The sequence below is a fragment of the Bombina bombina genome, chromosome 6 (assembly GCF_027579735.1).
Source record: "Bombina bombina isolate aBomBom1 chromosome 6, aBomBom1.pri, whole genome shotgun sequence".
Lineage (NCBI taxonomy): Eukaryota > Metazoa > Chordata > Amphibia > Anura > Bombinatoridae > Bombina > Bombina bombina.
In genome coordinates, this window is record NC_069504.1 from 280,628,870 (window position 1) to 280,640,993 (window position 12,124).

Below are 12,124 nucleotides of genomic sequence, written 5' to 3' on the forward strand. Positions count from 1 at the left end.
TCTCTCTCTCCCTCCCTCCTCTCTCTCTTCCCCCTCCTCTCTCTCTCCCCCCCTCCTCTCTCTCTCTCCCCTCCTCTCTCTCTCCCCCCCTCTCTCTCTCCCCCCTCCTCTCTCTCTCTCCCCTCTCTCTCTCTCCCCCCTCCTCTCTCTCTCCCCCCTCCTCTCTCTCTCCCCCCTCCTCTCTCTCTCCCCCCCTTCCTCTCTCTCTCTCTCCCTCCTCTCTCTCTCTCTCTCTCTCTCTCTCCCCTCCTCTCTCTCTCCCCCCCCTCCTCTCTCTCTCCCCCCCTCCTCTCTCTCTCCCCCTCCTCTCTCTCTCTCCCCTCCTCTCTCTCCCCTCCTCTCTCTCTCCCCCCCTTCCTTTCTCTACCCCTCCTCTCTCTCCCCCCCCTCCTCTCTCCCCCCTCCTCTCTCTCCCCCCTCCTCTCTCTCCCCCCCCCTCCTCTCTCTCCCCCCTCCTCTCTCTCCCCTCTCCTCTCTCTCCCCCCCTCCTCTCTCTCCCCCCTCCTCTCTCTCTCTCTCTCTCTCTCTCTCTCTCCCCCTCCTCTCTCTCTCTCCCCCTCCTCTCTCTCTCTCCCCCTCCTCTCTCTCTCCCCTCCTCTCTCTCTCCCCCCTCCTCTCTCTCTCCCCTTCTCTCTCTCTCCCCCCCCTCTCTCTCTCCCCCCTCTCTCTCTCTCCCCCCTCTCTTTTGTGCTCTCTCTCTCCCCCTCTTTTGCTCTCTCTCTCCCCCTCTTTTGCTCTCTCTCTCCCACCTCTTTTGTGCTCTCTCTCCCCTCTCTTTTTTGCGCTCTCTCCCCCCTCTCTTTTGCTCTCTCTCTCCCCCCTCTCTTTTGTGCTCTCTCTCCCCCCTCTTTTGAGCTCTCTCCCCCTCTCTTTGCACTTTCTCCCCCATCTCTTTTGCGCTCTCTATACCCCTCTCTTTTGAGCTCTCTCCTCCATCTCTTTTGCGCTCTCTCTCCCCCTCTCTTTTGAGCTCTCTCTCTCCCCCCTTTCTCTCTCCCTCATCTCTTTTGCGCTCTCTATCCCCCTCTCTTTTGAGCTCTCTCCCCCATCTCTTTTGCACTCTCTCCCCCTCTCTTTTGAGCTCTCTCCCCCTCTCTCTCTCCCCCCTTCTCTCTCTCCCCCTCTCTCTCCCCTCTCTCTCTCCCCCTATCCTCTCTCTCCCCTCATCTCTCTCTCCCCCCTCCTCTCTCCCCCTCTTTCTGTCCTCTCTCTCCCCCCTCTCCTCTCTCTCTCTCCCCCCCTCTCCTCTCTCTCTCTCTACCCCCCTCTCCTCTCTCTCTCTTCCCCCTCCTTTCCTCTCTATCTCTCCCCCCTCTCCTCTCTCCCCTCCTCTCTCTCTATCTCTCCCCCCTCTCTATCGCTCTCCCCTCTCTATCTCCCGACCGTGCCCAGCCACGCCCCCTTCACGATTGACCACGCCCTCTTCACAGCCATTCCATCTGGTCACGCAGCCTTCACGTCGGCCGTGCCCCCGCTCACGTCCGGCCACGCCCACTTCTGCCGCAGGCGGCAGATCGGCTAGGTAGGGAGCAGGACTCAAAGGCCAGGTGTGTTTGTCCTTGTGCTGTCTCTACTGCGCATGACAGCTTCGGACAAACACACATGGCCTTTTATATAATAGGATATATATATATATATATATATATATATATATATATATATATATATATATATATATATATATATATATATATATATATTCTATGGTTTATTTAGAATATTTTACAGTATGTAAGTATGTATAATAATTTTTAATAATTATTATTATTTATATTTAATTTATCAGACACTATTACAGTTAATTCATTTTCTTTACTTATAATATATTATGTAGTCATTGAATTGAAAGGCATATAAAAAAATAAGCTCTAACAGTTATGTGCGAGCGAAAAGGAGTTTATCACGGGTGTTTGCGCGCATCAAGTTTTTCACTCGTATTACAAGTTGAAAGTAAAGAGATCACTTGAATGCAATTGAAGTTAATGCGTATTGGGTTAACGTGACCTCATAGCTTTGTTTAACTGTTTTGTGAAACAAAAAAATTGTCACAAAACGCATCAAAAATACATTACAAAGTACAGTTACACTCATAAGAACACTATCTAATAAAAATTATTTTAAAAAATATTGCACAAAAATGTTATAAGGGCTCAAAGATATGAGGTCTCAGGGGGAAAAAAAGGCAAAGGGCTTTAACATAGACATACTTACATATACATGTCTAATGATGTATATGTATATATATATATATATATATATATATATATATACACACACACATACAGGGAGTGCAGAATTATTAGGCAAATGAGTATTTTGACCACATCATCCTCTTTATGCATGTTGTCTTACTCCAAGCTGTATAGGCTTGAAAGCCTACTACCAATTAAGCATATTAGGTGATGTGCATCTCTGTAATGAGAAGGGGTGTGGTCTAATGACATCAACACCCTATATCAGGTGTGCATAATTATTAGGCAACTTCCTTTCCTTTGGCAAAATGGGTCAAAAGAAGGACTTGACAGGCTCAGAAAAGTCAAAAATAGTGAGATATCTTGCAGAGGGATGCAGCACTCTTAAAATTGCAAAGCTTCTGAAGCGTGATCATCGAACAATCAAGCGTTTCATTCAAAATAGTCAACAGGGTCGCAAGAAGCGTGTGGAAAAACCAAGGAGCAAAATAACTGCCCATGAACTGAGAAAAGTCAAGCGTGCAGCTGCCAAGATGCCACTTGCCACCAGTTTGGCCATATTTCAGAGCTGCAACATCACTGGAGTGCCCAAAAGCACAAGGTGTGCAATACTCAGAGACATGGCCAAGGTAAGAAAGGCTGAAAGACGACCACCACTGAACAAGACACACAAGCTGAAACGTCAAGACTGGGCCAAGAAATATCTCAAGACTGATTTTTCTAAGGTTTTATGGACTGATGAAATGAGAGTGAGTCTTGATGGGACAGATGGATGGACCCGTGGCTGGATTGGTAAAGGGCAGAGAGCTCCAGTCCGACTCAGACGCCAGCAAGGTGGAGGTGGAGTACTGGTTTGGGCTGGTATCATCAAAGATGAGCTTGTGGGGCCTTTTCGGGTTGAGGATGGAGTCAAGCTCAACTCCCAGTCCTACTGCCAGTTTCTGGAAGACACCTTCTTCAAGCAGTGGTACAGGAAGAAGTCTGCATCCTTCAAGAAAAACATGATTTTCATGCAGGACAATGCTCCATCACACGCGTCCAAGTACTCCACAGCGTGGCTGGCAAGAAAGGGTATAAAAGAAGAAAATTTAATGACATGGCCTCCTTGTTCACCTGATCTGAACCCCATTGAGAACCTGTGGTCCATCATCAAATGTGAGATTTACAAGGAGGGAAAACAGTACACCTCTCTGAACAGTGTCTGGGAGGCTGTGGTTGCTGCTGCACGCAATGTTGATGGTGAACAGATCAAAACACTGACAGAATCCATGGATGGCATGCTTTTGAGTGTCCTTGCAAAGAAAGGTGGCTATATTGGTCACTGATTTGTTTTTGTTTTGTTTTGAATGTCAGAAATGTATATTTGTGAATGTTGAGATGTTATATTGGTTTCACTGGTAAAAATAAATAATTGAAATGGGTATATATTTGTTTTTTGTTAAGTTGCCTAATAATTATGCACAGTAATAGTCACCTGCACACACAGATATCCCCCTAAAATAGCTATAACTAAAAACAAACTAAAAACTACTTCCAAAACTATTCAGCTTTGATATTAATGAGTTTTTTGGGTTCTTTGAGAACATGGTTGTTGTTCAATAATAAAATTAATCCTCAAAAATACAACTTGCCTAATAATTCTGCACTCCCTGTATATATATTTATACAGATTTATTTATATGTGTATATATGTATTTGCAGACATAAATACACATATAAATACATATGTACACATATAGACATATATATAAGTGCATTGGAGCCGTTGCAGTTTAATAGATGAAAACATTTAAAATCATATTTATGAAATATTAATTGTTAATAAAGTGTTAAACTCAGGGGCGGGCTGAGACCAATCAGGGCCCCGGGCAAAAATTAGGGAAGGAGCCCCACTGTCTCACACTGACCCATGTGTATTCAAATTTATGCAAATGAACATGGTAGCCCTGTTCCCACCAAGCCCCCCAATGTCAAGGGCCAGCAACAGGACCCCAAACCTCCAGGACCACACTCAAGTCTGGATTGGATCCTACACATAAATAGGTTGGAGTTTGGTCACCAAAAAACAGTAGCAGCAAGCAACAAGGTTTTAATATGTTCTAATAACAATCTGAATCTGTAAATATGTTAATCTATTGGATAACAACCAAAATCCTTGGTACTCAGGGCGTATTTAGGTTGTGTGCTCAGGTTTAAGGCCTTTTTTTTGGCATAATATTTTTGGGGCAGGGTGTAAAAAATTAAAAAAAGAATGTCTTTTTAAGTAGATGTTCACCAGGGCTTGCATTCACAATAATATGTAATGAATATACAAACTGGCCTTTAAAAGTACTTTAAAAATACAACAATAGTTATGATAGGTTTAGGAATTGTATCCTAGGGGATAAAGTCACATGATACAATCATAATAAAGTATATACTTGTATTGTTTCTGAATGTATTAAATGCATACAACATATTTTCAGTTGTGTTTTAAGTCACATAGTTGTATAGATTCAGCAATAAATACTTATTCTTTGCATGTATGACAGATAGACAAACAGTAAATGTACAAGTATCTAGTGACTAATCCGTTTAAAGGGACACTGAACCCAAATTTTTTCTTTTGTGAGTCAGATAGAGCAGTGTTTTTCAACCAGTGTGCCGTGGCACACTAGTGTGCCATGAGAGATCCTCAGGTGTGCCACGGCAGACTGACAACAGTGTGACATATTTTTTAAACTTAGCTTGTTTTTTACTCCCAGTGCAGGGGTAGTTTGTAGGAGGCATGGCATAACAGCACAATACATACAGTATGTGTATGTTTGTGTGTATGTGTATATATATATGCTGTATTAGGCTATAATGTGTGATTTTTTTTAAATTTTGGGATGGTGGTGTGCCACAGGATTTTTTAATGTAAAAAAGTGTGCCACGGCAAAAAAAAGGTTAAAAATCACTGAGATAGAGCATGCAATTTTAAGCAACTTTCTAATTTACTCTTATTATCAATTTTTCTTTATTTGAAAAAGAAGGCATCTAAGCTTTTTTTTTTGGTTTAGTACTCTGGAAAGCACTTTTTGATTGGTGGTTGAATTTATCCACCAATCAGCAAGGACAACCCAGGTTGTTCACCAAAAATGGGCCGGCATCTAAACTTACATTCTTGCATTTCAAATAAAGATACAAAGAGAATGAAGGAAATGTAATAATAGGAGTAAATTAGAAAGTTGCATAAAATGTCATGCTCTGTCTGAATCACAAAAGAAAAAATGTGGGTTCAGTGTCCCTTTAAGTATTTTAATGCCTAATGAAGATGTATTGAAGGGAGAAAGGCATATGCTGTTTCACAGTGGTCACGTTGCAGTGCACACTGCACTGTATAGTCTGTGTGAGTCTCAATCATGCGGTGGAGCCAGGAAGAATACAGCATTCCCTCTCAGTCCAGGCCAGGCTGTGCAAGTGAGCTCCGCCTCCACTGTCACCACGTCATGCCCACCCACATACAATCCCATAGGATAGCAATAGCTGGGCTAGCCATTTAAGTCATTAGTAATTGGTTGATTTAGCCACCCGGCCCTGAGTTCAGTAGAGTGGCCCTAGGGACTCAAAATTCTGCTGCCCCTTAAAAATCTGCTGCCCTAGGCACCGGCCTTGTTGGCCTATGCCTTAATACACCCCTGACTTCTTGTAATGAATTTAATCAAGGGCCAGGCCATTATTCATAAGGTGATTTTTTTTGTGGGGGGGATGGGGGGGGGGCGTCCAAATGCATCTTCGCCTGTGTAGACAAAAATCCTTGCACCGGCCCTTCCGTCACTGTCCACAGATTGATTGATAGTGGGTGGTGGGCCGTGGGGTGGAGGTCTCGGAAGGGAGGGTCCGGCGCATTTATTACTGATTTTATAATAAACCACATAGACCCATAATAAGCAGGAGCCAGGCCAGCCTCTAAAGCTATGGCATAATTGATTGTATTTTAACGTCCCTGAGCGTCCCTGGCTGGCCAAAGGCCAGGCCTGTGTCCACAGTCCATCCACTTGAGTTCAATAGCTTATTAGCTGCTCAGTGCTTATCACTATTTATAATATTTATACTGGATGGAAAGGAATAATGCTTGTTCTATTAGCTTAACGGTTACCAGATAATTTTGTCAGAGAGAAAACCCCCCAGAATAGTATTGAGAATATAAAAAGCACTATTTGTGTATATAAAACATATTACATATATAGGCCAGAGCGGTCATTTCTAGCCTAGGAATGGGGAGGCTCAGGTCAGGTGGAGGGGTCCGGTAGCCGGAGTGGGCATTTGGAATGGCGGGAGTCTCTGAGGGGGCACTGTGGGCTGGGCTGGATGGACGCCACACTAGTTCTGCTGGTTGCCTGCTGCTATGATCTGCTTTATTCTGCTGCAGTGCTGTAGCCTGTAGATAGCACTTATGTTGTTTTGTAGACTATCTCTACCACTTCAGTAGTCAGGGTACTGGGCGCAGAATGTAATTGAAAATATGCAGTGGTCACCACCATATTAATTTCATAGAGAGAGTGAAGTGATAGAGATTTGTGCAGTGCAGACTCCTCTGCAAATGTGGCTGGAAAACTTGTACTTCTTGTAATGAATTTAATCAATAAGGTGATACAGATGTATGTTTTTTTTGTGGTGGGGATGGGGGAGGCGTCCAAATGCATCTTCGCCTGTGTAGACAAAAATCCTTGCACCGGCCCTGTAGGCACACTCCAAATTTTGCCGGCGGGACATGCACTAAACCTACGCTAACTACCTCAGTTCTAAGTTTAGCTGGCGAGACAAACATGGCCGCTACCCTCCTCGCAACCTACAATTCGCTGATTCGAACATATTGGGGCGATATATCCAAATCAAAGCGCAGCATTCTCCTCCAAGCATACCCTGCTAACTCCTCCTTAACGCCTATACACTCCCCCTGCTCCGACTCGCTACTTCCCACCGACTACCTACACCTACATTAGAGCTCCTTCTGCACCGCCCAACTAAAAACCCCTGACTGCCTACACCTACGTCACGCCTAACCTATACACCCCTGGAACACCCCAGCTAACTCCCACATACTGCCTACTGTATGCAAACTACCTGACTATAATAAAGTATTCAAAATAGTAAACCCATTATAACTATTATCAGTTATAAGTAGAGCGGCAAAAGATTCAGCAGCGCTAAAAACATGGGTCTAATATGCAAGGTAACAGTTATGGGAGACGAAGGGACAGAGGACCCTGCCAAGAGTTTCATGTTGTAAATCAGGTCTCATGAAGGTGATCTACAAAGCAGCTAGGTTCGTAGGCTTACATGCTAAGGGTGGGGATAACAAAAGGAGGAGAGGAAGTAAGATAAGAACATGTTAGTGTATATTATATGTATCCCTGAACAGTAGTCTTTAAGGAAAGTCTTGTGGAGCAAGGCAGAGTTCCACAAAATTGGGGCCAGTCTGGAGAAGTCTTGTAGATGAGAATGGGAGGAGGTAACAAGAGAGGAGAAGAGAAGGAGGTCATAAGCGGAGTGAAGGAGACGGGAGGGAGAGCATCTGGAGACTAGGATGGAGATATAGGGTGGAGCAGTGTTATTGAGAGCTTTAAAAGTTAGCTAGAGTCAGGATTTTGTGTGTTTTTTCTGGAGGTTAGAGGAAGCCAGTAAATGGACTATAGGAGCTATGTCACTAAAATTATAAAAAATGTTTAAATGATGTGTTACAGAGAAGTGCTAAATGCCAGCAGCCGACCACCAGAGGGCCAGCGAAACCTCTCTGGCCTAGCCGGGCTCCTGAAACTGAGCACCGGACAGGAATTGAGCCATGGCCTGAAGCATCTTAAAATGGGTGCCAATCGAGCAGGGTGCATGGGATAAAGTCACCCTTTTAGTATGTTGTTGGCAATTTGATGAGGCACCTGGGGATACTACTACTTGTTTAAGGGTGCTAACTCTTTTACAGTAAAATAAATTACACCCCCTCTAAATTTAATGTTAGTTTTTAGGGTTTGTTTTAGGTGAGTTTATTTATTTGTTTGTTTTTGTTTTGTTAATTTATGTAACTTACACTTTCTGTAACAGATTTTTTTTTATTTTTCAGTAATTTACGCGGTTAGTTAGGTATAGTAGGATTAGTTTGCTTTTGGGGTTGTGGCATTTTAGGGGTTAATAGTGTAGGTTACTTGTAGACTAGAGGCGGTATAGGGGTTAATAGATTAGATGGGTACTTGTGGCGGGCTAGTCGAGGTATAGGGGTTAACAGGATAGATACTTGCATTGGACTAGTGGTGGTATAGGGGTTAACAGGATAGATACTTGAGGTGGGTATGTGATGGTTAAGGGGTTAACAGGATAGATACTTGTTGTGGGTATTTAGCGGTTACAGGGTTAACAGTGAGATACTTGTGGTGGGCTAGTGATGGTTGAGGTGTTAAAAGGATAGATTCTTGTGGTGGGTATGTGGCAGTTGAGGGGTTAATAGAGTAGACGGGTACTTGTGGTGGGTATATGGCAGTTTAGATATTTATTAGTGTAGTGTTAGATTGCGATCATGGGGTACTTCAGGTTTAGGGGTAGTTATGATTAGTGATTAGGCACGTCAGCTATATACCAAAGGATCATTTACTATACATCGCCAATATCGGTGGCGATGCTGGATGTTATCTATCACCAGCATTGTAGACCAATAGCATGTATAGTAAACGCCTCTCAGTAATGGCGCCTGTTAGCATATATGTTGGGAGCTTGGAATATTTCAACCGGCTCGCTTGACTAACCAACGGATCCCTTGGAATATCTCGCTGCCTCCTAGCTTCCTCCAGGTGGGAGTTCCTGTAATTAGGACATGGCCCTTTAAATTCCAACAGCGTGCAGCCGTGCACGCCTAGTGGAGCTGCAGGCAGGAGCAAGAGGATTCGATTCTCGACATCCCACCATGTGGGACGCAGAGATGGAAGCAGTTACTCTCAGTGTTTTTATTGAGACGGGAAGGGCCAGAGTGGGAGCTCCCAGGTGAGTCCCTTAAAGCTAGAGAGATGCTTCTCACTTTCAAAAAAGTCCATACACCATTACCTTGAAATTAATTCCATGCACCTCAATAACAAATGATTATTAAACCTCTTATAAATATATATATATATATATATACTTTATATATTAACGCTGTCCTGAGCTTTGAACTTTCTCACATTTATGACTTACCACAAAAGTACTACTTGGTAGCAGCCAATGGAACCTCTTCTTCTGAACACTTTGATGCAGCATTTACTATTATGATTTTCTACCTCACTATATATAGGACAAGCGTAGAAAGAAGTGCCAGGAGACCTTAGCATAACAAAACACTTTAAATGGTTTATAAAATCACATTCACATATATATTTTTTGTGTTGCTCATATATAAGCTTACTAGTTCAGGCAAAGCACACAATAATATTATTCATCTCAATGACAGGTTACAATTGTGTGCACCAGAGTGTGATATGACCACAGGAATCTGCCTCTGAACACTACAAACTAACAAGAGCCCTATAAACATTAGTCTGCTCCAGACATTTGTGACTTTACTGCTCACTATTGAAAGACTTGACAAAGCAGTAAGAATAGTTTGCAAAATGCATTGAGGGTTTGCACTAATAAGTTTGTGTCTCTGTGCATGTTGTGGATGAAAACACATAATATTTATGGAAGACTTTCAGTTACAGTATGAGGATAATCCATATTAAATTCCAGATATTTTTATCTATTTCAAATGGTCATTTAGGAACAGCTCGTGCTTGAGCTTTTACATAGTTAATTTCATGCAAGGGTTTCATGCACCCTAGGTGAGACCTAAAATGTGTGCCCCTGTATTAGCCCAGGAATAATGGAGAGATGGAGGAATAAGGACTGGGGAGGAGGGGAGCCAAGCCAGTGGAAGCTCTGTCTAAGGCTTATTCTGCTAGTGCACTAATATTTTCATTACATATAACATAAATGCCTCTTTTTAGGATCTAAAGTACTGGAAAACTGGGAAATATCATGTAAAGCATCAAGATTTACCAAGCTGCATTTGCAGCTCCTGAGGTGTGATGGTGCAGGCTCACATAAGTGTGGAATTGGCAGTGTGAGATCAGGGGCAGAGTTGCACAGAACAGCACTTGTGCAACCTTACATTTTACCATATGATGCTGCATCACATTTAGCAAATGCTGGTAGATAGGTTATCTGCTTGAAAGCTTCTCTGCCTGTAATCTTGATAAATACTGTATATATATTTGTCCCATTTGGCCAAATACGGTAACTAACTCTTCCAGGTTTGCTTTTAATCTTAGCTGAGAGCTTGTAAGTGAGTGCTGGACTTTCTCTGTGTGTTGCATTCATTTATTTTGTAATTGTCCCTATGGGCCTTGCACCCAGACTTGTTAACTGCCTGTGACTCTGGAGACAGCACAGCTTCCTGAGAGTGCTATTAGCACCCAGGGCTGAGCATGTTGCAGGGTCATGGGATGTGTACCCAGTCCAGTCTGAGAGTGCACTCCCCTTCCGTGTTTTGTATATGTCTAGGGTGATTACATAAGTCTGTGAACCCTGACTTGTTACCAGTTTGTTTGATTGAGAGCTTACATTTGTATGGCTGCATTAGGGGCCCAGGTTTTGGAAGAGACCTTGACGTGGTACCTGGGCTTGTCCCATTTGGCCAGATGCGGTAACTATCTCTTCCAGTTCTGCTTTTAATCTTAGCTGAGAGCTTGTAAGCAAGTGATAGACGTTCTCTGTGTGTTGTATTAATTTATTTAGGAAATTGTCCCTATGGGCCTTGCACCCAGACTTGTCTGGGGTTAACTGCCTGTGACTCTGGAGACAGCACAGCTTCCTGAGAGTGCTATTAGCACCAAGGGCTGAGCATGTTGCAGGGTCATGGGATGTGTACCCAGTCCAGTCTGAGAGTGCACTCCCCTTCCGTGTTTTATATATATACACACAGTATTTGTTTTGTTTAGTTTATGTATCTGTATTTCTTATTTACTACAAATCTGTATCATTATGCTCCCTATTTATGAATTTAGTGCTACAGAAATTGGTGGTGCATTACACACATTGTGGTCTAGTATGATTAATGCATTGTCCTCTGTTCATCTTATTCGTGTTTGCTTTTTATTATTGCATTAAATGGTACAAAACAAATTAGAAGAATACAAAGCAAATCGGCAGATGTTATTATGACAAAAAAATAGCTTTTAGGAAACACAAAATAGAATCAATCATAACGAAAGTATGCAAAGCAAACAGGGAGAGGATAAACAGTAATTCAGAAGTAAAAACAGAAGCTGAATTCATGACAAAGACTTTTCTTAAAAAAAATATTGCTGAAAGGAGAAAAATCAGTCTAAAAACAGGGTCACCCATTTTATTTATTTTTGTAATGGGGAGCTAATCTCTAATAGTGGGATTGGCTATGGGCCACATTATAATTATACTCATATGCTAAAGTTAACACCCTTAAAATAAATTAAATTATAATCACATGTTTAATTACCTAACGGCTAGATTTAGAGTTTTGTCGGTAACGACCCGAAAAGCTAACGCTGGCTTTTTTCTGGCCGCACCATAAAAATAACTCTGGTATTGAGAGTCCACATAAAGGCTGCGTTAGGCTCCAAAAAAGGAGCTTAGAGCATATTTAACGAAGCTTCAACTCTCGATACCAGAGTTGCTTACGCAAGCGGCCAGCCTCAAAAACGTGCTCGTGCACGATTCCCCCATAGGAAATAATGGGGCTGTTTGAGCTGAAAAAAAAACCTAACACCTGCAAAAAAGCCGCGTTCAGCTCCTAATGCAGCCCCATTGTTTGCTATGCGGAAACACTTCCTACGTTTGCACCTAACACCCTAACATGTACCCCGAGTCTAAACACCCCTAGCCTTACACTTATTAACCCCTAATCTGCCGCCCCTGCTATCGCTGACACT